This window comes from Psammomys obesus, unplaced genomic scaffold (genome assembly GCF_907164565.1).
Source record: "Psammomys obesus unplaced genomic scaffold, mPsaObe1.curated_primary_1811, whole genome shotgun sequence".
NCBI lineage: Eukaryota > Metazoa > Chordata > Mammalia > Rodentia > Muridae > Psammomys > Psammomys obesus.
The window spans coordinates 2,998,032-3,020,273 of record NW_026594184.1 but is presented as its reverse complement, the minus strand read 5'-3'; the positions used below and the strand labels follow the sequence as shown (position 1 = coordinate 3,020,273).

Here is a 22,242-nt window from a genome sequence, read left to right as displayed (position 1 = left end):
GGGGGGGGGGGGGGGGTTCTAAGCAAATCGGCCTAAGAAACAAGCTGGTGTAGCCAGACATAAATTAATAATAATATTACTTCAAACCAAAGTTAGCAAAGAGAGAAGGATGGCAACTTCATACTCAACAGAGAAAAAAATACGCTGAGATGCTTTTATTCATTCATTCATTCATTCATTTTGATTCACAGTGGTTTCTTTTTAGTAACTTTTTTATATTTTATATTAATTTTTATTAATTACAGTTTGTTCACTTTGTATCCCACCTGTAGCTCCCTCCCTCTTCCCCTCCCAATCTCTCCCTCCCTCTTCTCCACCAATACCTCTTCCCCAGTCCACTGATAGGGGAGGTCCTCCTCCCCTTCTGTCTGATCCTAGTCTACCATGTCTCATCAGGAATGGCTGCATTGTCTTCCTCTGTGGCCTGGTAAGGCTGCACCTCCCCACCCACGGGGGAGAGGTGATCAAAGAGAACACCAATCAGTTCATGTCAGAGACAGTCTCTGTACCCATTACTAGGGACCCCACTTAGACTGAGCTGCCGTGGGCTACATATGTGCAAGGGTGCTAGGTTATCTCCAAGTATGGTCCTTGGTTGGACTATCAGTTTCAGAAAAGACCCCGGGGCCCAGAACTTTTTGGTTCTGTTGGTCTCCTTGTGTAGCTCTGTCCAATCCAGATCTTTCTATCTCCTCCTCCTTTCCCTACACTGTGCCCAAAGTTTGGCCCTGAGTCTCTGCATCTGCTTCAATACTGTATTGGGTACAGTCTTTCAGAGGCCCTCTAAGAGGTAGCTCTAGAGGTAGGCTCTAGTCCTGTTCCTTGTTTTCTTCTGCTTCCAAAGTCTATCCTATTTGCCTTCTGAGTGAGGATTGAGCAACTTCCCAAGGGTCTTCCTCCTTGTATAGCTTCTTTAGGAGTATAGATTTTAGTATATTAATCCTGTATTATATGATTAACATCCACGTATAAGCTAGTATATACTATGTGTGTCTTTCTGCTTCTGGGATACCTCACTCAGGATGATCTTTTTTATTTCCCTTCATTTGCCTGCAAATGGCATGATTTCCTTTATTTTAATTGCTGAGTAGTATTCTAGTGTGTAAATATACCACTTTTTTTTATCCATTCCTCAGTTGAGGGACATCTAGGTTCTTTCCAGATTCTGGCTATTATGAATAAAGCTGCTACAAACAGGTTTGAACAAATTTCCTTGTTGCATACTTGTGCATATTTTGGATCTATACCTAGGAGTGCTGCTATAGTTGGAACTTGAGGTAGTGCTATCATAATTGTCTGAGAAAGCGCCAGATTGATTTCCAAAGTAGTTGTACAAGTTTGCACTCCCACCAGCAATGGAGAAGTGTTTCATTTTCTCCACATCCTCTCCAGCATGTGCTATCCCTTGAGTTTTTAATCTTAGCCATTCTGATGGGCGTAAGGTGAAGTCTCAGGGTAGTTTTCACTTGTATTTCCATGATGACTAAGGACATGGAGTATTTCTTTAAGTTTTTCTCTGTCATTTGATATTCCTCTATTGAGAATATTCTGTTTAACTCTGCACTCCAAGTTTTAATTTGATTACTTAATTTGTTGGTGTTTAACTTCATGAGTTCTTTATATAATCTGGATATTAGCCCTCTGTTAGATATAGGGTGGATGAAGATCCTTTCCCAGTCTGTAGGCTGTTGTTTAGTTCTGACATGAGTGACCTTTGCTCTACAGAAGCTTTTCAGTTTCATGAGGTCCCATTTATTGATTGTTGATCTTAGAGCCTCTGCTGTTGGTGGTCTGTTCAGGAAGTTGTCTCATGTGCCAATGAGTTCAAGGCTCTTCCCCATGCTTTCTTCTAACAGCTTTAGTGTGTCTGGTTTTATGTTGAGGTCTTTAATCCACTTGGACTTTAGTTTGTGCAGAGTGATAAACATGGAACTATTTGCATTTTTTACATGTTAACATCCAGTTAGATTAGCACCATTTGTTGAAGATGCTGACTTTTTTCCATTGTATGGTTTTGGATTCTTTGTCAAAAATAAAGTACCCATAAGTATGTGGGTTTATTTCAGGGTCTTCTATTTGATTACATTGATTCATCAGTCCATTTCTAAGTCACTACCATGGAGTTTTCGTTACTATTTCTCTGTAGAACAGCTTGAGATCAGGGATGTAGATACCTCCAGAAGCTCTTTTATTGTACAGGATTGTTTCAACAATTCTTGGTTTTTTGCTTTTCCATATGAAAATGGTAATTGTTCTTTCAAGTTCTGTAAAGAATTGTGTTGGACCTATGAATACTCGATTTTTTACAAAGAAGCCAAAACCATTCAATGGAAAAAAGACAGCATCTTCAAAAAATGATGCTGGTCCAACTGGGTCTACATGCAGAAAAATGAAAATAGATCCGTATTTATCACCCTGCACAAAACTAAAGTCAAAGTGGATCAAAGACCTCAACATAAAACCAGATACTCTAAATCTGTTAGAAGAAAAAATGGGGAACAGCCTAGAACTCATTGGCACAGGAGACAACTTCCTGAATAGAACACCAACAGCACAGGCTCTAAGAGCAACAATCAATAAATGGGACCTCATGAAACTGAAAAGCTTCTGTAAAGCAAAGGACACTGTCATCAAAACAAAACGACTGCCTACAGATTGGGAAAGAATCTTCACTAACCCTTTATCTGACAGAGGACTAATATCGAGTATATACAAAGAACTAAAGAAGCTGAAAAGCAGCAAACCAAGTAATCCAATTAAAAAATGGGGAACAGAGCTAAACAGAGAATTCTCGACAGAGGAATATCAATATCGAATGGCAGAGAAACACTTAAAGAAATGCTCAACCTCATTAGCCATCAGGGAAATGCAAATCAAAACGACCCTGAAATTTCACCTTACACCCATCAGAATGGCCAAGATCAAAAACTCAAGTGACAACACATGCTGGAGAGGTTGTGGAGAAAGGGGAACCCTTCTCCACTGCTGGTGGGAATATAAACTGGTACAACCACTCTGAAAATCTATCTGGCGCTTTCTAAGACAATTAGGAAAAGTGCTTCCTCAAGACCCAGCTATACCACTGCTAGGTATATACCCAAACTTTGCTCAAGTACACAAAAGGGATACTTGCTCAACCATGTTTATAGCAGCTTTATTTGTAATAGCCAGAACCTGGAAACAACCCAGATGTCCATCAACGGAGGAATGAGTACAGAATTTGTGGTATTTTTACACAATGGAACACTACTCAGCAATCAAAAAGGAGGAAATCATGAAATTTGCAGGCAAATGGTGGGATCTAGAAAAGATCATTCTGAGTGAAATATCCCAGAAGGAGAAAGACAAACACGGTATATACTCACTTATATAGACCTACAAGATATGATAAACATAATGAAATATATACACCTAAATAGATAATCAAGAGAGCAGACATGGGGTAAGATGATCAATCCTCGTTTAGAAAGACAGTTGGGATGTGCATTGAACGTATGACAGGAGTCTACTGAGCGAATCTGAAAGACTCTAACTAGCAGTGTTTTCAAAGCAGATACAAAGACTCATGACCAAACCTTCGGCAGAGTACAGGGAATCATATGAAAGAAGAGGAGTTAGTATGATGGGGAAAGCATAGGAGCTCCACAAGGACCAAATATATCTGGGCACAGGGTCTTTCTCTGAGACTGACATTCAACCAAGGACCATGTATGGATATAACCTAGAACCTCTGCTCAGATGTAGCCTGTGGTAACTCAGTAACCAATTGGTTTCCCATAGTGAGGGGAACAAGGACTATTTCTAACAGGAACTCAATGACTGGCTCTTTGACCTCCCCACATCCCAAGGGAGGAGCAGTCCTGTTAGGCCACAGAGGAGGGCTTTGTAGCCAGTCCTGAAGATACCTGATAAAACAGGATCGGATGAATGAGGAGGAGGTCCCCCCCATCAGTGGACTTGGAAAGGGGCAGGGTGGAGATGAGGGAGGGAGGATGGGATTGGGAGGGAATGAGGGAGCGGGACACGGCTGGGATACAGTTAATAAAATAAAATTAAATTAAAAAAAAAAGAATTGTGTTGGTATTTTGATGGGAACTTCATTGAATCTGTAGATTGCTTTTGGCAGGATGGCCATTTTCACTGTGTTAATCCTACTGATCCATGAGCATGGGAGAACTTTCCTTCTTATGATATCTTCTTTGATTTTTTTCTTCAGAGACTTGAAGTTTTTGTTTGTTTGTTTGTTTTTTGGTTTTTTCAAACGGGTCTTTCAGTTGCTTGGTTAGAGTCACACCAAGGTATTTTATATTATTTGTGGTTGTTGTGGAAGGTGTTGTTTCCCTAATTTCTTTCTCAGCCCTTTTGCCTTTCCTATAAATGAAGGCTACTAAGTGAATTTGAGTTAACTTTGTATCCAGATACCGCTGTCCTGTCGGTTTTTATTAGCTGCAGGTGTTCTTAGGTAGAATTTTTGGGTTGCTCATGTATGCTATCGTATCATTTGCAAATAGTGATTAGTTTGACTTCTTCCTTTCCAATCTGTATCCCCTTGATCTCCTTCAGTTGTCTTGCTCTAGCTAGGACTTCAAGTACTATGTTGAGGAGAGCAGAGAGAGTGGGCAGCTTTGCCTTATCCCTGATTTCAGTGGGATTGAGTTAAGTTTCTCTTCATTTAGTTTGATGTTGGTTCTAGGCTTGCTGTATATTGCCTTTGCTATGTTTAGGTATGTGCGTTGTATCCCTGATCTTTCCAAGACATTAACCATAAGTGGGTGTTGGATTTTGTCAAATGCTTTTTTGGCATCTAAAGAGATGATCATGTGTTTTGTTTTGTTTTGTTTTGTTTTTCTCCTTCAGTCTGTTTGTATAGTGGATCACATTGATGGATTTCCGTATATTGAACCACCCATGCAGGCCTGGGATGAATCCTATTTGGTCATGGTAGATGATATATTTTATGTGTTCTTCGATTCATTAGTGAGTATTTTAGTGAGTATTTTTGCATCAATGTTCATAAGATAGATAGGTCTGAAGTTCTTTTTTTGTTGGGTCTGTGTGAGGTTTAGGTATCAAGCTAACTGTGGCTTCATAGAATGAGTTTGGTAATGTTCCTTCGGTTTGTATTTTGTGGAATAGTTTTAAGAGAATTGGAGTTAGCTCTTCTTTGAAAACTGATAGAATTCTGCATTGAAACTGTCTGGCCCTGGGCTTTTTGGGAAGGCAGACTGTTGATGACTGCTTCTATTTCCTTGGGGGATATAGGACTATTCAGTCTTTCTACTTGATCTTGACTTAATTTTGCTAAATGGAATCTATCATAAAAATTGTCCATTTCATTTAGATTTTCAAATTTTGTGGCATATGGGCTTTAGTAGTTAGCCCTAATGATTGTTTGGATTTCCTCAGTGTCTGTAGTTATGTCCCCTTTTTAATTTCTGATTTTGCTGAGGATAGTTTCTCTGTGCCTTTTAGTTAGTTTGGCTGAGGGTTTGTCTATCTTGTTGATTTTCTTAAAGAACCAGCTCTTGGTTTCATTGATTCTTTGAATAGTTGTATTTGATTCTAATTTATTGATTTCAGCCCTGAGTTTGATTATTTCAGCTGTCTGCTCCTCTTGGGTGTATCTGCTTCTTTTTCCCCCCAATGGCTTTCAGTTTGACCATTAAGTTGATTGTATGAGATGTTTCAAATTTCTTCTTAAAGCACTTAATGCTATGAATTTTCCTCTTAGCACTGCTTTCATTGTGTCCCATAAGTTTGGGTGTGTCGTGCCTTCATTTTCATTGAATTCTAGGAAGTCTTAATTAATTAATTTCTTCCTTAACCCAGCTATCACTGAGTAGCAAGTCTTTCAGTTTCCATGCATGTGTAGGCTTTTTGCTAATTCCGTTGCTGTTGAGGACCAGCTTTAGTCCATGATGGTCATATAGTGCCCTTCTGCATCTGTTTTGATTAATTTTGGTTTAAAGTGTATTTTATTAGATATTACAGTAGCTAAGCCAGCTTGTTTTCTGGGTCCATTTGCTTGAAAAACATTTTTCCAGCCCTTTACTCTGAGGTAGTGTTTATCTTTGTTGTAGAGGTGTGTTTTTGGATGCAGCAGAATGTTGGATCCTGTTTCTGCAACCATTCTGTTAGTCTGTGTCATTTTATTGCATAGTTGAGTCCATCACTTTCTTTAAGGTGGGAAATTTTTCTTCTATCATTTTCTTGAAAATATTTTCTAGACCTTGTAGCCTGGAATCTTCTTTTTTGTCCATTCTTATTATTGTTAGATTTTGTCTTTTCATGGTGTCCTTCATTTCTTGGATGTTTTGTGCCAGAACTCTTTCTGGTTTTATGACTTTTTTTTTTTTTTTTTGAGAGACGTATTGATTTCTTCAGTAGTGTCTTCAGGGCCCCAGATTCTCTCTCCTCCATATTTTGAATTTTATTGGTGATGCCTACTCTGTGGTTTCTGATGTCTTTGCTAGGTTTTCAATCTCCAGTAGTTTCACTCTGTATGTTTTCTTTATCGATTCTAATTCTGTTTTCATGTCTTGCACCATTTCCTTCATCTGTTTGTTTTTGGATTCCTGTATTTCCATGATGGCCTCTATGTTTTTGTTCATTTCCTCTCTATATGCCGCTATATGTTCCTCTATATGCTCTTCTATTTGTGCCTCTATATGTTTGGCTGTATTTTCCTGTATTTCTTTGAGAGCTTTTTGAGAGCTTTGTTCATTTCCTCTTTATGTGCCTCTAATGACTGGATAACCATAGATTTAAAGTCATTTTTCTGTATTTCTAATGAATTGAAATATCCATTGATTTTGGGGATTGCTGGTGGAGCCATGATGTCTCGATTTTTGTTGGATGTGTTCTTATGCCAACCAATGACCATCTGCTTATCCTTCACTGTTTGTCTGTTCCTGGAGTCTGTACTACAGACTGGGTCTGTCTTTCTTTGGTGTCTGGAGTATTCTTCAGGAAGTTGAGAGAGGTCCACTGGTTTGATAGTAGATGTTGGTGTTTTAGCTGTAGCTAATGAAGAAAGGTCACAGGTGCACGTACACAAGTGTGGAAGTGTGTGTGGAAGTGTGCCTTGGAGAACTGGGTGCTTGTAAGTGTAGATGCCTGGAACTGTGGAACATAAGCACAGGTGGGATTGCTGGTGTGTTGTGGAGGTGCATTGAATGCCTCAGTGGCCCACAGGCCTGTGGTGTTTTCCTCCAGGCACTCATATCTGTCTGGGTTGCACCATTTTAGTTCCAGAAATTGTTTGCCTGGACTCCACTGGGAGACCCACAGAACAGGGGCTTCAATGTTGAGAATGCTATCCCAAGGATCTCTATGTTGCCCACAGTGGGGGTGTGGGTGAGAAAGATCCAATGTCTGGCCGCTAGCATAGAGGGACCCTGGCTCTGGGGCTCTGCACACACTCATTTGACGTCATACTCACTCACTAGCAGGCCTATGCAGAAAGCACAGGGGTATACCCTCTTCCCCTTTCTCTACTCTCAGACTTGGGCCCTACGGGGCAATTGTAAGTGTTGGAGATCAGACAGTGGTGTCTGGTATTTGGTAGCTGTGCAGGGAGGCCCCATAGTTGGGGCTGTGTCTGCCTTCTCATTCTCGGAGAATGGAGACTGGTGCTTGGGGCAGTGGCAGCCCTCTACAGCACCAAGGAGGGATTCCAGTACTTGGGGCCACCTCCACTGTCTCAGTCACTGAGCAGGGAGGCCCATACAGCTGAGCCTCTGCCATCTCAGTTACTGAGCAGGAAGGCTTGTGCTTGGGGCAGTGGCAACCCCCACAGCAGCGGAACAGGGAAGCCTGTGCCTGGATACAAACTGTCCCAGCTCACGGGTTGTCTCCTCTAGCTCAGGAATCCTCAATATATATGTTCTGGCTTCAGCTGCCCCTCCACTCACTCACCAGTTTGAGAGTTTCTGATCATACCCTTCAGATATGGTGCACGCTGGTTGCCCCTATCTTGGAGCCCTCTTTATTGAGTATTTTTGCATGAATGTTCATAAAGGAAATTGGTCTGAAATTCTCTTTCTTTATTGAGTCTTTGTGTGGTTTAGGTATCAGGGTGACTGTGGCCTCACAGAATGAATTTGGGAGTGTTCCTTTTGTTTCTATTTTTGTAGAATAATTTGAGGAGTATTGGTATTACCTCTAATTTAAAATATGGTAGAATTCTACATTAAAACCATCTGGTCCTGGGCTTTTGAGGGGGAGGTTGGAACATTTTAATGACTACTTATTTCTTTAGAGATTATAGGTCTATTTAAATTGTTTGCCTGATCTTGATTTAGCTTTGATAAATCAAAATTGTATCTATCAAAAAAATTATCCATTTCATTTAGATTTTCCATGTCTGTGGAGCACAGGGTTTTGAAGTAAGAACTAATGATTTTTTTTTTATTTGCTTGGTGTCTGTTGTTATGTCTCCCTTTTCATTTCTGATTTGTTAATTTGGATACTGTCTCTCTTTGATTTTTAGTTTGGCTAAGGTTTTGTCTTTTTTATTGATTACTATCTTGTTGATTTTTCTCAAAGAATCACTTCTTGGTTTCATTGATTCTTTGTGTTGTTTTCTTTGGTTCTAATTTATTGATTTCAGCCCTGAGTTTGATTATTTCCTGCCATTTTTCTTGGGTGTGTTTGCTTCTTTTTGTTCTATAGCTGTTACATTATTACTGTGAGATCTCTCCAATTTTCTTCATGAAAGCACTTAGTGCTATGAACTTTACTCAACACTGCTTTCATTGTGTCCCATAAGACTGAGTTAGTTGTGCATTCATCTTCACTGAGTTCCAGACACCTTTAATTTCTTTATTTCTTCCTTGACCAGTAGTCAATGAGAGTTGTTAAGTTTCTGTGAGTTTGTAGGCTTTCTATGTTTTGTTTTGTCTAGCTTTAATCCATGGTGGTGTGATAAGATACAGGGGTTTATTTCAACTTTCTTGTTTGTGTTGAGACTTGCTGTGTGACTGTGAAGGTTCTGTGAGGTGCTGAGAAGAAGGTATATTCTTGTGTGTGTGTGTGTGTGTGTGTGTGTGTGTGTGTGTGTGTGTGAAATGTTTGGTTGCTCTCTGTTAGGCCCACTTAGTTCATAACATTTGTTAATTTCATTATTTCTTCATTAGTTTCTGTCAGTATGACCTATCCATTGATGAGAGTGGGGTGTTGAAGTCTCCCATTATTTAATATGTGGAGCTTGACATGTGATTTAAACTTTAGTAATCCTTCTATTATGAATGTGGGTGCCCTTGCATTTGGGGGATACATGTTCAGAATTGAGACATCACCTTGCTGGATTTTTCGTTTGATGAGTATGAGATGTCCTTCCCAATCACTTTTGATTAATTTTGGTTGAAAATCTATTTTATTAGAAAATAAAAGGGCTACTGTAACTTGCTTCTTGGCTCTGTTTGCTCAGAAACACTTTTCTTTGATGCAATGTCTATTTTTGTTGCTGAGGCATATTTCCTGAATGCGGCAGAGTGGTGGATCCTGTTTTCACACCCATTCTATTAGCCTGTGTCTTTTTATTGTGGAATTGAGTTCATTGATGTTGAGAGATATTAATGACCAAATGACCAATGATTATTAATTCTTGTTATTTTATGTTGTTAGTCGTTGAGTGTGTATGTGGTTTTGCTTCTGTAAAGTTATATATTTCCTGTAATTTTGGGGGTGTAGTTAGCTTTCCTGGATTGTAATTGTCCTTCTAGTAGCTTCTGTAGGGCTGGTTTATCCATAGATAGTATTTAAACTTGGTTTTGTCTTGGAATATCTTGTTTTCTCCATTTATGATGATTGAAAGTTTTGCTGAGTATAGTAGTCTGGGCTGGCATCTGTGGTCTCCTAGAGAGTACAAGAAATCTGCTCAAGTCCCTTTGGATTTTAAAGTCTCTGTTGAGAAGTTGGGTATAATTCTAATAGGTCTGCCTTTATCTATTATTTGGCCTTTTCCCTTGTGGCTTTTAATACTCTTTTGTTGCAGTTATTTTTTTTTAATATCTGTGTTTGTTTCTCTTAGTTTTCCTCTTAACCTGACTGTCACATAATTAATTGAGACTGCTTTACATTTGTTTAATAGCAAGCTTCACAATACAATAACTGAGCAGACGTTATTCTATTTTTAACCCGTTAAGCTAATTGTTTTCCTCCCATCTTACATCCCAGTGATACCTGTACTTTATAGCTTTCTTATTCTAGCTCTTCTCTCCTGATCTTTCCTGGACCTCTGCCAGTGGCTGAATTCCCTGACTGAGTCCCTTACTTACTCTTCTAACTCTTCCCCCTGGGTAGAAGGATGTCTAGCCCTATTTTCTACCCTGCTCAGCAACTGGCTGTAAGCTGCTTTATTGACATAGCAGGAGACCATTGAGGAGCAGCATTTATAAAATATTAAGACAGGAGATTGTCATAACAAGAATTGTAACCAGGTATGGAGGATACAGAGATCAGCATTTGAATTACACAATAACTTTATGCCTACATTCTTTCTTCCTTCTATACATTTAGTGTTTTGATTATTATGTGGTAGGTGGATATTCTTTTCTGGTTCAATCTATTTTGTGTTCTGTAAGGTTCTTGTACATTTATAGGCATCTCTTAGATAAATTTAGGTTAGAAAAATTTTCTTCTGTGATATTGTTGAAAAAATTTTCTAGGCCATTGAGCTGAGGAGCTGGGAATCTTCTCCTTCTATTCATATTTATTTTTTGTTTTGATTTGTTTGATTTTTTTATAATTTTTATTTTTTCTATTAATCACAGATTATTTCATCCCAGCCATAGCCCCCTCCCTCCTTCCCTCCCAAACCCTCCTCTCCTTCATCTCCTCCTTGCTCCTTTCCAAGTCCTCTGATAAGGGAGGTCCTCTTCCCCTTCCATCTGACCCTAACTTATCAGGTATCTTCAGGACTGGCTGCAATGTCCCCCTCTGTGGCCTAGCAAGGCTGCTCCTCCCTCGGGGGTTGGAAGAGGTCAAAGAGCCAGCCATTGAGTTCATGTCAGAAATAGTCCATGTTCCCCTTACTAGGACACCCACTTGGATACTGAGCTACCATGGGCTACATATGAGCACGGGTTCTAGGTTATAACCATACATAGTCCTTGGTTGGAAATACAGTCTCATAAAAGACCCCTGTGCCCAGATATATTAGTTCTTGTGGAGCTCCTGTCCTCTCCAGGTCATACTAATTTCCCCTTTTTTCATATGATTCCTTGCACTCTACCGAAGGTTTGGTTTGTTTGATTTTTTGAGACAGAGTTTCTTTATGTCCTGGACTCACTTTGTAGACCAAGCTGGTCTCAATTTCTCAGAGATCCACCTGCCTCTGTCTCCCCATGTGCTGGGAGTACAGGCGTGTACCGTCATGCCCAGCTGACCTGTAGCCATCCGTTTGTACCTGGTGCTGGCAGGCCTCTGGGAATGTAGATAGAGTTGTGGGCCAGAAAATGGAGTGCATGGAAGTGAGTGCATGTTATCTCTGTTGGGTGTGCATTTGGGAGACTTGTCCTGCAGGGAATTGGGGGGGGGGTAGGTGTCTAACCTGGCTGTCCTTGGTACCACCAGGCCTCCAGGAATGTGCACAGAGCTTCATGTGAGAAAGTGGAGCACACAGTGGACAGGACACAGTTCACAGCTGCTGGCCTTGACCTGGGGGTAAGGATGGGGGTGGGGACCCATCAGGCACAGTATTGGAAGAAGGGTTCTCACCTGGCTGTCACTGGTGCCAGCAGGCCTCAGGAATGCAGGCAGAGCTTTGAGCCAGGAAATAGAGTGCACAGGAGACAGGACATAGCTCACAGCTGCTGAGCTTGTCCCAGGAGGACACTTATATTGAGTTCTGTCAGTTTCTGTCAGTTCTAACATTTGAATTTGATTATTATAGATTCCAATTACTAGGTTAAATTTCTTCCTTTTGTGTAGTTTATCCATGTTTCCGCTATTACTCAAAATTTTAATTCTTAGGCATTTTTTATGACAATATAACGTATATACACATTTATTTACTTATTTTAATAGGGTGGAGTGGGGGAAGTATTTGCTCTAGAGTGGAGTTGGGGAACTATGTGTTCTGGAATAGGTATGGAGACCAGAAAACAATTTTTAGGAGTTGGCTCTCCCACCTTGAGTGTTCTGGGGATGACACTGAGCTCTTTGGGCTTGGTGTGAAAATTGTCTTTATCCTCTGAACTATTATGCTGGACCCTGATTCTATTTTAACCTTTAAAAGTGTCTGTAGACCATTTTCTACATATGTTACACCCGTTTTCCTAGGTCGCTTGTTCTATTTTTCTTTTGTTCTCCCTCCATTCCTACCTTCTTCATTGTGTGTGTTCGTGTGTATAGACTTCATCCCTCTCCTCACCTTGCTGATGAAGGGATACACTCGCCCCACCCCCAGTCCTACTTTCTTTCTCCACAGCATTTGTTGTCTAACTTGCTTTCTCTTATTTCAAGTTTTCTCCTCTTTCTGGTATTGAATAGACCAGATGAGATAAGCCCAACATATCAACTGCAAGGCCATGGAAATCTTTAAAATTATAGCAAATATTCTACATTTAGTTAATATAAAGTGCTAAACTATTTAACATGTTTTTTTTTTAACTTGGTGTTTAATAATTTAAAATGCCTCCAGACAGGTTTTTTTTTTTTTTTTTTCACTGTGTAGCTCTGGCTGTCCTGGAAGTAACTCTGTAGACCAGACTGGCCTCAAACTCAGGATCTACTTGCCTCTGCCTCCTGAGTGCTAGGATTAAAGGTCTGTACCACCACTGTCTGGCTTAAAAGATCTCTTATTATCACTTTCAAAAATAAAAATCTATTCAAACAACTCACCTGGTAGTCAAGAGTCCTTTTCAGTTAGGGGTTAGGGGTCACTATTGTCTTACTTTCAGTCACTGTTGCTGTAATATAACACCATGACCAAAACAACTTAGAGAGGGAAGGGTTTATTTATCTTACAGTTCCACATTGTAGTCCAACACTGAAGAAAGTCAAAACAGGGCAAGAACTTAGGAGGCAGGAGCTGATGCAGAGGTTATAAAGGGGTGTTACTGATTGGATTGCTCCCCATGGTTTAGTTTAAAATGCTTTCTTATAAAATCCAGGACCACCATCCCCAGGATAGCAACACCCACAAAGGGCTGGGCATGTTCTCTTCAATCACTAATTAAGAAAATGCCCTATATGCTTATATACAGTCCAATCTTATGGAGGAATATCCTCAGTCGAGGATTCTCTTCTCAAATTATCTTAGCTTGAAGCAATTTGATATAAAACTAGACAGAACAACTATAACTATCTCCTCATTTTAGCATACTTGCCATGTTAAGGGCATTGTCTCTAGATAGAGTCATATTCTGAGTATAATAGGGGCTGTGACATTAACAAAAGATATTCTATTTTTGAGGAAGGACAATATGGGTGCAATCTAGCATCTAACACAGAAAATTCAGAGCACAAGAAATTTGAAAACACTCTTGACCTGTACATCACCACAAAAAGCAAACTGGAAATCTTTTGCTTCATTTGTCTTTACATTTATTTAATTATGCATGTTTGCCGATGTACAAGAATGGCAAGGTATTCAAGTGGAGGTCAGAGGACAATATGGGGGAGCCAGCTCTCTTTCAACTCTCTGGGTTCCGAAAACTGAACTCAAGTTGTCAGGCTTGGTGTTACCCGCTGATTCATCTTGATAGCCCTGATAAATCATAACTCTAACTGGCTGGGTTCCCTCCTCAATCTGACTTCAAAGTGCTTCCCTCCCCAAATTGCCTGTTCCCATATATTAGAAGGCCAAATGACATGATTTCGAGACTTCTATTTTTCCTCGACTGTCCATTCTCCTTTTTTCTTGAGCAATATAAGAAGTCCCTAGGATTCAGCGAGGAAGCTGGCTCTCCAGAACAGGAACACCATTTCCCATCATCCTTCACAGCTTGCAACTATTTGCAGTCCTATAAATAATATGTGTCTGATACCTGGAACTTACAGTTACTTCCTTTTTGCTTCTGCCTTTCCTAGGGGCTTAACTACTATATGGCGATGTACTAATTTTCATTATATGGGACAAGAATGATGGAATCACAAGAAGGAACACAGGTCTTTTTAGAAGATATTCCTGAGCTAAAGTCTACATACTCTCCATTTGACTTGTTGCTCAAGAGACAGAAGTTCTCTGTTGTCCAGGTCTTTATTCTAACAGTTTCACCTGTACCCAGTGTGCTGTCCTTCACTGATTTCCCCAGAAAGCAATGCACTATATATTTGGGGCCTTAGCTTGTCTTCAGCAGTCTGCCAAACCAAGTTGACTAGTGCCCAAAAAGAACAGAGAGGTAGTCATCACTGTAACGGTGATCCTGTCCTCCTACCTCTCTTGCTTCTCTCTTGCTATGAGGTAAACCCTTGGTTTGCCTTTCCACGGGCGTTTAATGCAGAAAATGCTTGCTGTCTGAGTTTGTCTGTTCTCACTGGACACTGGTCATTGTGGGTTTCTTATCACAGTTAATATGTCATTTTGGGTATTACCTACTATAAAAACCTGTCTGACTTGTGGGATGGGATGAGGTCCTCTTCCTCCAAGCACTTTTCAAAATCACCACAATTTCAGTTTATCTCTCTTTTTGAAAACTTTATTGATTCTTTGTGAATCTCACATTAAGCACTCCAATCCCACTCATCTCCATATCCCTCCATATCTACCTTCTGCGACCTCTCCACAAAAAGAAAACAAACAAATGAAAACAACAACAACAGCAAAGAAAATAAAACATCTTGCCAGGGCAGCTGTGGTGTGTCGCAGCGTGTCCCACAGTATACCATTTTGCTCAAACAGCCTTAATTACAAATGTTCTTTGTGATGAGTCACTGCTCTCCTTCGAGGCCTCTGGCTTCTGCTACAACACCAATACTAGACCCTCAACAGGACCACTCTCAGATATCCTGTTGTAGCCCTGTGTGGTGGAGGCCTTGCAGCTTTGGTTCTATGACCAACAGTACATAGATGGGAGAACTTCCAGGCCTGGGGGTGGGGGGAGGTAGCTGAGTTGCTCAGCCTGGAAGTTCTCCCATGCACACACCATCCATCAGGGCCAGCTCTACTGTGCTGCTCAGGTGAGGTGCAGGGCACCTCTCTGGAGTCCTTCAGCTGATGAGGGGTGGACCAGCTCACCTGCTCTCATGCCCTTGCAGCCAGCTTTCCGAAGCTGCCCAGGAGAGAGGCAGGACAATCTTTGCACAGCCCTCAGACATCAGCATGACCCCAAGCAACAACCCAGACCAGGGACTTCTGTATAACCTTTCATGGTAACATGGGCCATGGACATTGGGACAGACCCCTGCTTCTACAATGCCAAGGACCCAGACATGGCCCTTGGTGGCAACCCAGGGCCAGGAACAGGTGGCATCGCAGGTTACTCACATCAGGCTGTTCCTCACTACTCTCTGGTCTCCAGTTCTGCCTCCCTTCATTGTGCCCACGCGATTCTGCTTCTCTTTCCCTTCCATCTCTCTACCACATACTTGCTCATCTTAGTGGCAACTGGAACATGTAGGTATCTTCCAAGTAGTGCCAGGCATGGTTGTCCTTAGTGTGCTCTGCCTTGCCTGCACTGGTCATGTGGTGGTGGCAATGGAACCCTGGTCTTCTGGAGGAGCATCTAGTGCTTTTAACTGCTGAGCCATATCTTCAGGCCCACTCTTCAGTGTTTTTTGAAATAGAATCTCTTGAACATTTACTTCCCCTGCATCTACCTCGTGAGTGCTGAAATTGTAGAAGTGTTCCAACATGCCTAGAGTGGTGAAGCTGGAAACCAGGGCTTTCTATATATTCAGCAGGCACTATACCAACTGTACTACAGCCCTGAAAACATAGCTATGTTAGGATTGCCAAGGCTGGCTGTAACAATGGGAACATTCCAAGAGTAACTCTTTGAAGAACTCTGAAGCAAAGTCCTCATCATTTATCTCTTTGACTTACCCAGTTCAGTATGCATGCAGGTACATACTCCCATATGTAGAGAATAGAGAGGGATATCACAGCTCTGCATCTATTGTCCTCTACATTATTCCCTGGCAACAGGATCTCTCACTGAAGTTAGAGCTATGCTGGCCGCCAGTAAACCTCAATAATCCTTCTGGAATCACAACACCTCCCATAGCACTGGAATTATAGCCGTTGAATGCAAGCACACCTAGCTTTTAAACATGAGTTCTGGGGATTCGATCTCAATCCCTTGCTTGCACAACAAGCAGCTTCACCCGCTTGAGCCATCTTCCCAGCCAACAATCTTTGTTTTTACAAAAGTGATACATGTTGCATTGTAATGTTATGTCACTTTGTTCTAAAGAGCAAGACCCCAGTTCTTCCACATATGTGCCATTAACTTTTAATTTTTTTCTCATGGTAAGTTGTTTGTTGTAAAATAATTTACAGATTCCTTGCTGTTTCTGTAACTCAGTGAACCACATTTCTTCTGACAAAGACACCAATCAGTCAAAATTAGCTTGCTGAATTTTCCTTCTTTGCCTCTTGTTTGAGGATGCCACTTGACTTTCATTAATCCAGCAGTGTCTGTAGAGGTAATTTCAAATAACTACTGTGTGATGACATTCTGTGGGTGTGGTTGACCATTGACATCAATTTGTTAATCCTATCATAAGCATTCTTGCTGGTGGTATTATCCATAGCCATCACCCTGGCAGTCTACTAGCTGCCGGCAGACTCCTTCAGGGAGTAGTAGCACATGACGTCATACAGATTGTATTTCTGACAATTCTATAGCACATCAGCTCCTCCTCCATACCGCAATAGAGTTATACCACAATGTAAAGGTATCATCCTGAGATAATGAAAACACATTCACCACTGACCCAATGAATATGCTACGATTACTTTCCCCTTAGTTTTCAGTGACAATTCTTCAAGGAACTCATGATTATGTAATTATTTTTCACTTGTATATTGTGATCCATTTATCATCTCACTATTCCATAGGTGATAAGTAAACTTGGGGACAATATGGCTTGGATGGTTTCTATGCTTTGAGTGTCACAAGTTCTAAGACATGATAGCTGCGTTTATTTTGGGGTATGGGGATGGATTTGCTTTCATGCCTGTTCAGTTGTTCACCAAAGTCACTACCTTACCTTTATAGGACACACAGAGAGAGAGAGGTCTTCATTTCCTCACTGGCTGTCAGCAAAGAAGCCAGGCTTGATTCCTTCTCTCCTCCTCACAATTTTCATGTCACCTCTCCCTCCAGAAAATTGGAGTGGTTTGATGGCTGTGACTTGCTTTCATATTTCATGTCCTCTGACATTTCCTTTATTCTCCTGTTTTTCTGTAGCTCTCTACAGTCAAGAAAAAGTCTCAGATTAGAATTGGCCTGCTCAGTTTCCTCAGGATTAGTCTCCTGATCTTGAGGTCTATAAACTGTTAAATTTTCAAAAGTCCTTGCTACACAATGGCATGTTCACAGAATCTAGAGACTACAGCCTAGATATCTTTGGTGGCCATTCTGACTACAAAAGATGCATTCAAGAAAATGAGTGTGTTCTAGGCAAAAGTTTAGAAGCATGCAAAAAACATGAAATTCTGGACAGTTCACAATGATGGCAGCATGAATAAAACTTGGGTTGGTGTGGCAGGCATGGGTAGTAATGAATGCTCACTATTTCAGCTTTCCTGTTTTCTTGGTTTGCTTGTCTCTCTTGGTATCCTTTGGGTACACTACATCAGAATGTTGTATCACAGCCTTGTCATAAGCTGGTTAAAGTGTGTGTCCTTCCAATCTGAATTCCTTCTGTTCGGTCCTGTTCTCCAACACAGCCTGCTTTGCTGCCAGCCATGAGCCTTTTCCCTTTACAGTCATCTCACTGCTCATTGTACTGGTAAGAAAAAAATCTTTGCAACTGTAGAATTTGCCATCTGGAAGGCCATATGTAATCCCATAAATCCTACTCTAATTGTCTCACAGCATTGCTTTCTTCATGTCATCATGCTGTTCAATGGATCCTGATGTCTTTCCTTAAACTCTGGAACTCAAATCAAATGTGTATGTGTGCATGCGTGTACATGCATGTGCATGTACATATGGCAGCCAAAGGAAGACATCATTCTTCCTCTAACTTATTCCCTTAAGACCCTTGAAACAGGGTTTCTCACTGAACCCACTGTTCTTAGCTAGGCTGGTGGACAGCAAGGTATCTCCCTCTCACCCTCAGTTCTTGGGTGGAAGGCACTCACATAGCCATACCTGCTGTTTTACATAGGTGCTAAGTCAAATTTTCATACTTGAACAACAAAACTTTTACACACAGAGGCATCTCAACTCCAACCCTTCAAATCAAATTTCTGCCTTTCTTTCTGCCTTCCTTCTTTTTTCTTTCTTTTCTTTCTGTCTGTCTTTCTCTCTTTCTTTTTACTTCTCTTCCTCCTGTTCTTCTTCCTCTGCTTACTCTTCTTCCTTCTTTCCTCCTCCTCTTCTTCCTCCTTCTTGACAGGGTTTCACTGCATAGCTCTGCCTGACTTGAAACTCAAAACTCACGGGGATTGCTGCCTCCTGACTGAGACGATTAAAGGCTTGGGGAACACCACGCCCAGGATCAAACCAAGTTTTTAAGCCCATGCCTAAGGGCCAAGTGTGAATCCACCAAGCCATGCCAATCTTCTCACACACTCTGTCCTAGGCGTCTGTAACCCTTCTTTGCTTTTCCACCCACCATACAGAGTGTATTTATTGCCCATGTCATGCTGGTTTCTTCCTCCTGTGTCAATCAAAACGTCCCATTCTTTTTCATTTTGTGTGTACACACTGTCTAGCTTTTCAGTCAGAAGACAAATCACAGTCTCCATGAATATTTCCTCAGGACTCCAACTCACAATGTTCCTTTGTTTCACTTTACTTTTTTTTAAAGTTTATAAAACTTTTCTATTTATAAAACAAAGTATTTCTGTGTGCTCAAACTAACTTTGAATTCACCATTCTCCCACCATAGCCTCCTCATGAGTGGTGGAATTATTGGTGTGTGCCTCTACAGCAGACCTTTGTTTTACTTCCTGTCTTTCTAGAGCTTAAGATCCTGGTCTTTAACACACTAACAATTTCTTCTTCTCCTTTTTCTTCTTCTTCTTCTTCTTCTTCTTCTTCTTCTTCTTCTTCTTCTTCTTCTTCTTCTTCTTCCTCTTCTTCTTTTTCTTTTTCTTCTTATGTGCTGCTTCTTCTTCTTTTTTTAATAAGGCACAGAAAGTTATTTTTTATCATTCTCTCATATATATGTGTGTGTTTATAATACAACCCAACTACTATTTCCCCTCTCCAGCCTTTCCCTAGCCTTTCCCCCACACCTCTCCTCTTCCCTAGCTCCACCTCCCTCCACCCCCCCTCAGGAAAGAACAGGCCTTCCAGGGACATGATGGCATATCAAGCTACGATAAGACCAGGCACATACCATAGATTACATCAAAGCCGGACAAGGCAACCCTGTAGCAGAAGTGTCCCACAAGCAGGCCAAAGACTCAGAGACAGCCACCCCACCCCCACTTCCACTGTAAGGAATCCCACAAGAACACCAAGATACTCAGCCATAACATATATGCAAAGGACCTAGGTCAGACCAATCAGGCATCCAGATCTCTGGGAGTCCCCAGGAATTTGGGTCAGTTGAGTCTGTAGGCTATGTTCTCCTGGTATCCTGAACTTCTCTGGTTTCTCCAATCCTTTCCTCTCCTCCTCCATAAGACTCCCAGAGCTCTGCCTAATATTTGGATATGGTTCTGTGCATCTGTTCCCTTCAGTTGCTGGCTGAAGTCTCTCTGGTCTCTCTGATGATGACTATGCTAGGCTGTGTTCCTAGAACACGCTACAGGTAGGACAAACCGTAGGTCAAAAGTTTTGTGGCTGGGTTGGTGTCCTATTTCCTCCACTTGAGGCCTTACCTGGTTATAGAGGATGGCCAGTTCAGGCTCCAAGTCGCTCATTACTAGAAGTCTTTGCTAGGGTTACTCCATGGAATTTTCATTGCACTGGGTTTCTACCTTGTCCCTGAAATGCTTCCCAATTCTAGTCTCTTCTCCCAATGTTTTCTCTTTCCTTCCCCTTCTACACCTTATCCTTCCTGTTCCCTGGGACACAGCAACCTCTTTTCATGTCTCCCTTTATTATGATTTTTCTTTGTAGTTGAATCATAGAGCCTCTTTCATCTTTCCAACTGCATTATAAGCTATTTGAAGACAGACCTCATGTCCTACTAGATATTTGATAAACTTTTCTTTTACGTTTTTTTATAGTCAAGAGGTTTATTGGCTCATAGCCTGCACTGATAAGGACAGAAAGCTCAGAGACAGGTCTGCAAGCCCACAGCCCTGTGTGTGAAAGGCTGGGAGGGAACTCATCTTTGAAAGGCTTACCCCAGTGTGAGTCTCCACCCTGTACCTATACCTCTGGGCTCACCACCTTGGATCACAAAGTTCCTGATGGACCTGTGAAAGATGGTACCTTCATAATACTGTTTCTTGCAGAGCTTGATAAAGTTTTCACAGGTTTTTGGTGTCAAGTCACAGTGCAGCTCTAGGTTAAGGTCACCCTTGTTGGTGTATAGCATCATATTGTTCTTCCCTCATAAACTGGTAGCACAGTACATATTCATCAATGACAGGTGCTTCATTTGTGGTCTCAGATACCATGACAGTAGAGATGAGGGATACACTGCCCTTCCCTTTGGAGTAATGGACAGCATTGAATTGGTCCACCTTCCTTTTCTTAGGTGCCTTCATGGTGGCTCCTAAAATCTCATCTTCTGTGAACTTTTGTAGAGCTCCTGTAGCATCCCCCAGCTTTCATCATTTTTGTTTTCCAAATACTAAGATGGCTCTTGTTTGGGCTTTTCTTCATCTGGATCTATTATTTTCATGTTACTCTTCACATGGACAAAAACAGAAACAAAGTTTTCCAAATTGATGGAGTCCTGCAGTATAATGATATCTTGCCTGGAAAAGGGCTCATCAGTTAACAGGTTCCTCAAGTTCTTGGCCTTGATGTTTAGCTGCTCCACTGCCTCACAGGTATAGACATTGCCAGTTGTCCTGGCGGCCACAATATGGGTGTTGTCAGTGAACACAGAGTACACACTGGACAGCAGTACTGCCTTCACTGTTCTTTGCTAAGTTCAGCTTGATCAGGGACTTCCCATCAAGTTTCTCTCCATTTCTGGGATTAGTCCCATACTACTTAAGCTATGCAACAATGTTCAGCAAGTCAAAGATAACACCTTCTGAGGTGCAGACTGTGTAGATAAAAGACTGTGGAGAGAGACTGCAGTGGTCAAAAGGGAAAACTTGTCTGTGTGGTATCTGGTTTCCTGCCACCATAGAAGTGAGTACACGTAACCCAAGTGATGTGCAACTTGTCCTCCTAGTGCTGTCACTTCCCTATGGTGTCAAAGAACCTATAATCACCACAGCCGACTCTCAGACTCTGGCAGCTCCACATTCTCAACTGCTTCCAGAGCTTGACTGCTTTATAAGCTTTTCAACTTCTATCCATTCTATTTCCAACCTAGAGAAATATAAATGATATATGTATATTTCTCTTTCACCCATAAATCAGTAATCTGAGCTGAAAATAAAGCATAGGGAACTGTCCCATGCTATCATTTTGGCACAGGTTATGAAATATGTACATGTGGCTCGGAAATTTTTACCAATCCATTCATATATATCTTCAAGCCAATGAATGTATGTACTTATCCTCACTTTTTTCTAGCTTTCCCACAGGCCAAAGTTTTGTCATTTGGCCAAGCACACAGATGATTTATGAGCAGTGGTGTTGTTTCATCGAACGCTTGCATACTCTTCACAAGGCAATGAGAGGAGAAGAAACCTACTCTTTGAAGAATCTGTCAAACTCTTCCCTATGACATTTTACAAATAAGAAACTAAATATTTCACAACTCGTTCTGTTGAAAGAGCATAGTCAGTTTAGAGCCAAATAATGGTCTCCTAAAGGTTCCAACTAAAAGGCTTTGGAGACTCCAAAACATGAGTCTTTCTTTGATTCTAGGCAGAAAACTATTACTGGAAATGCTGACAATTGATAAGTTTGAGACATATAGTCTTATTCAATTTCTCCAAAATGAGAATGGTGGTTTTAACAGTAAATTGATAGTGTAAGTAAATCTAGCACTTGAAAGAATTTAATTAAATTCCACCCATCTTTAGTGTAAACACCA

At 41.1% G+C, this 22,242-nt stretch overlaps 2 pseudogenes; both read right to left on the bottom strand.

Moving 5' to 3' along the window:
- Positions 1-19,993, bottom strand: part of LOC129684823 (uncharacterized protein C2orf78 homolog) — a 41,236-nt pseudogene extending 21,243 nt beyond the window's left edge.
- A 259-nt stretch (positions 19,994-20,252) lies between these two features.
- Positions 20,253-21,503, bottom strand: LOC129684822 (RING-type E3 ubiquitin-protein ligase PPIL2-like; annotated as a pseudogene).
- Between the last annotated feature and the right edge of the window lie 739 nt (positions 21,504-22,242).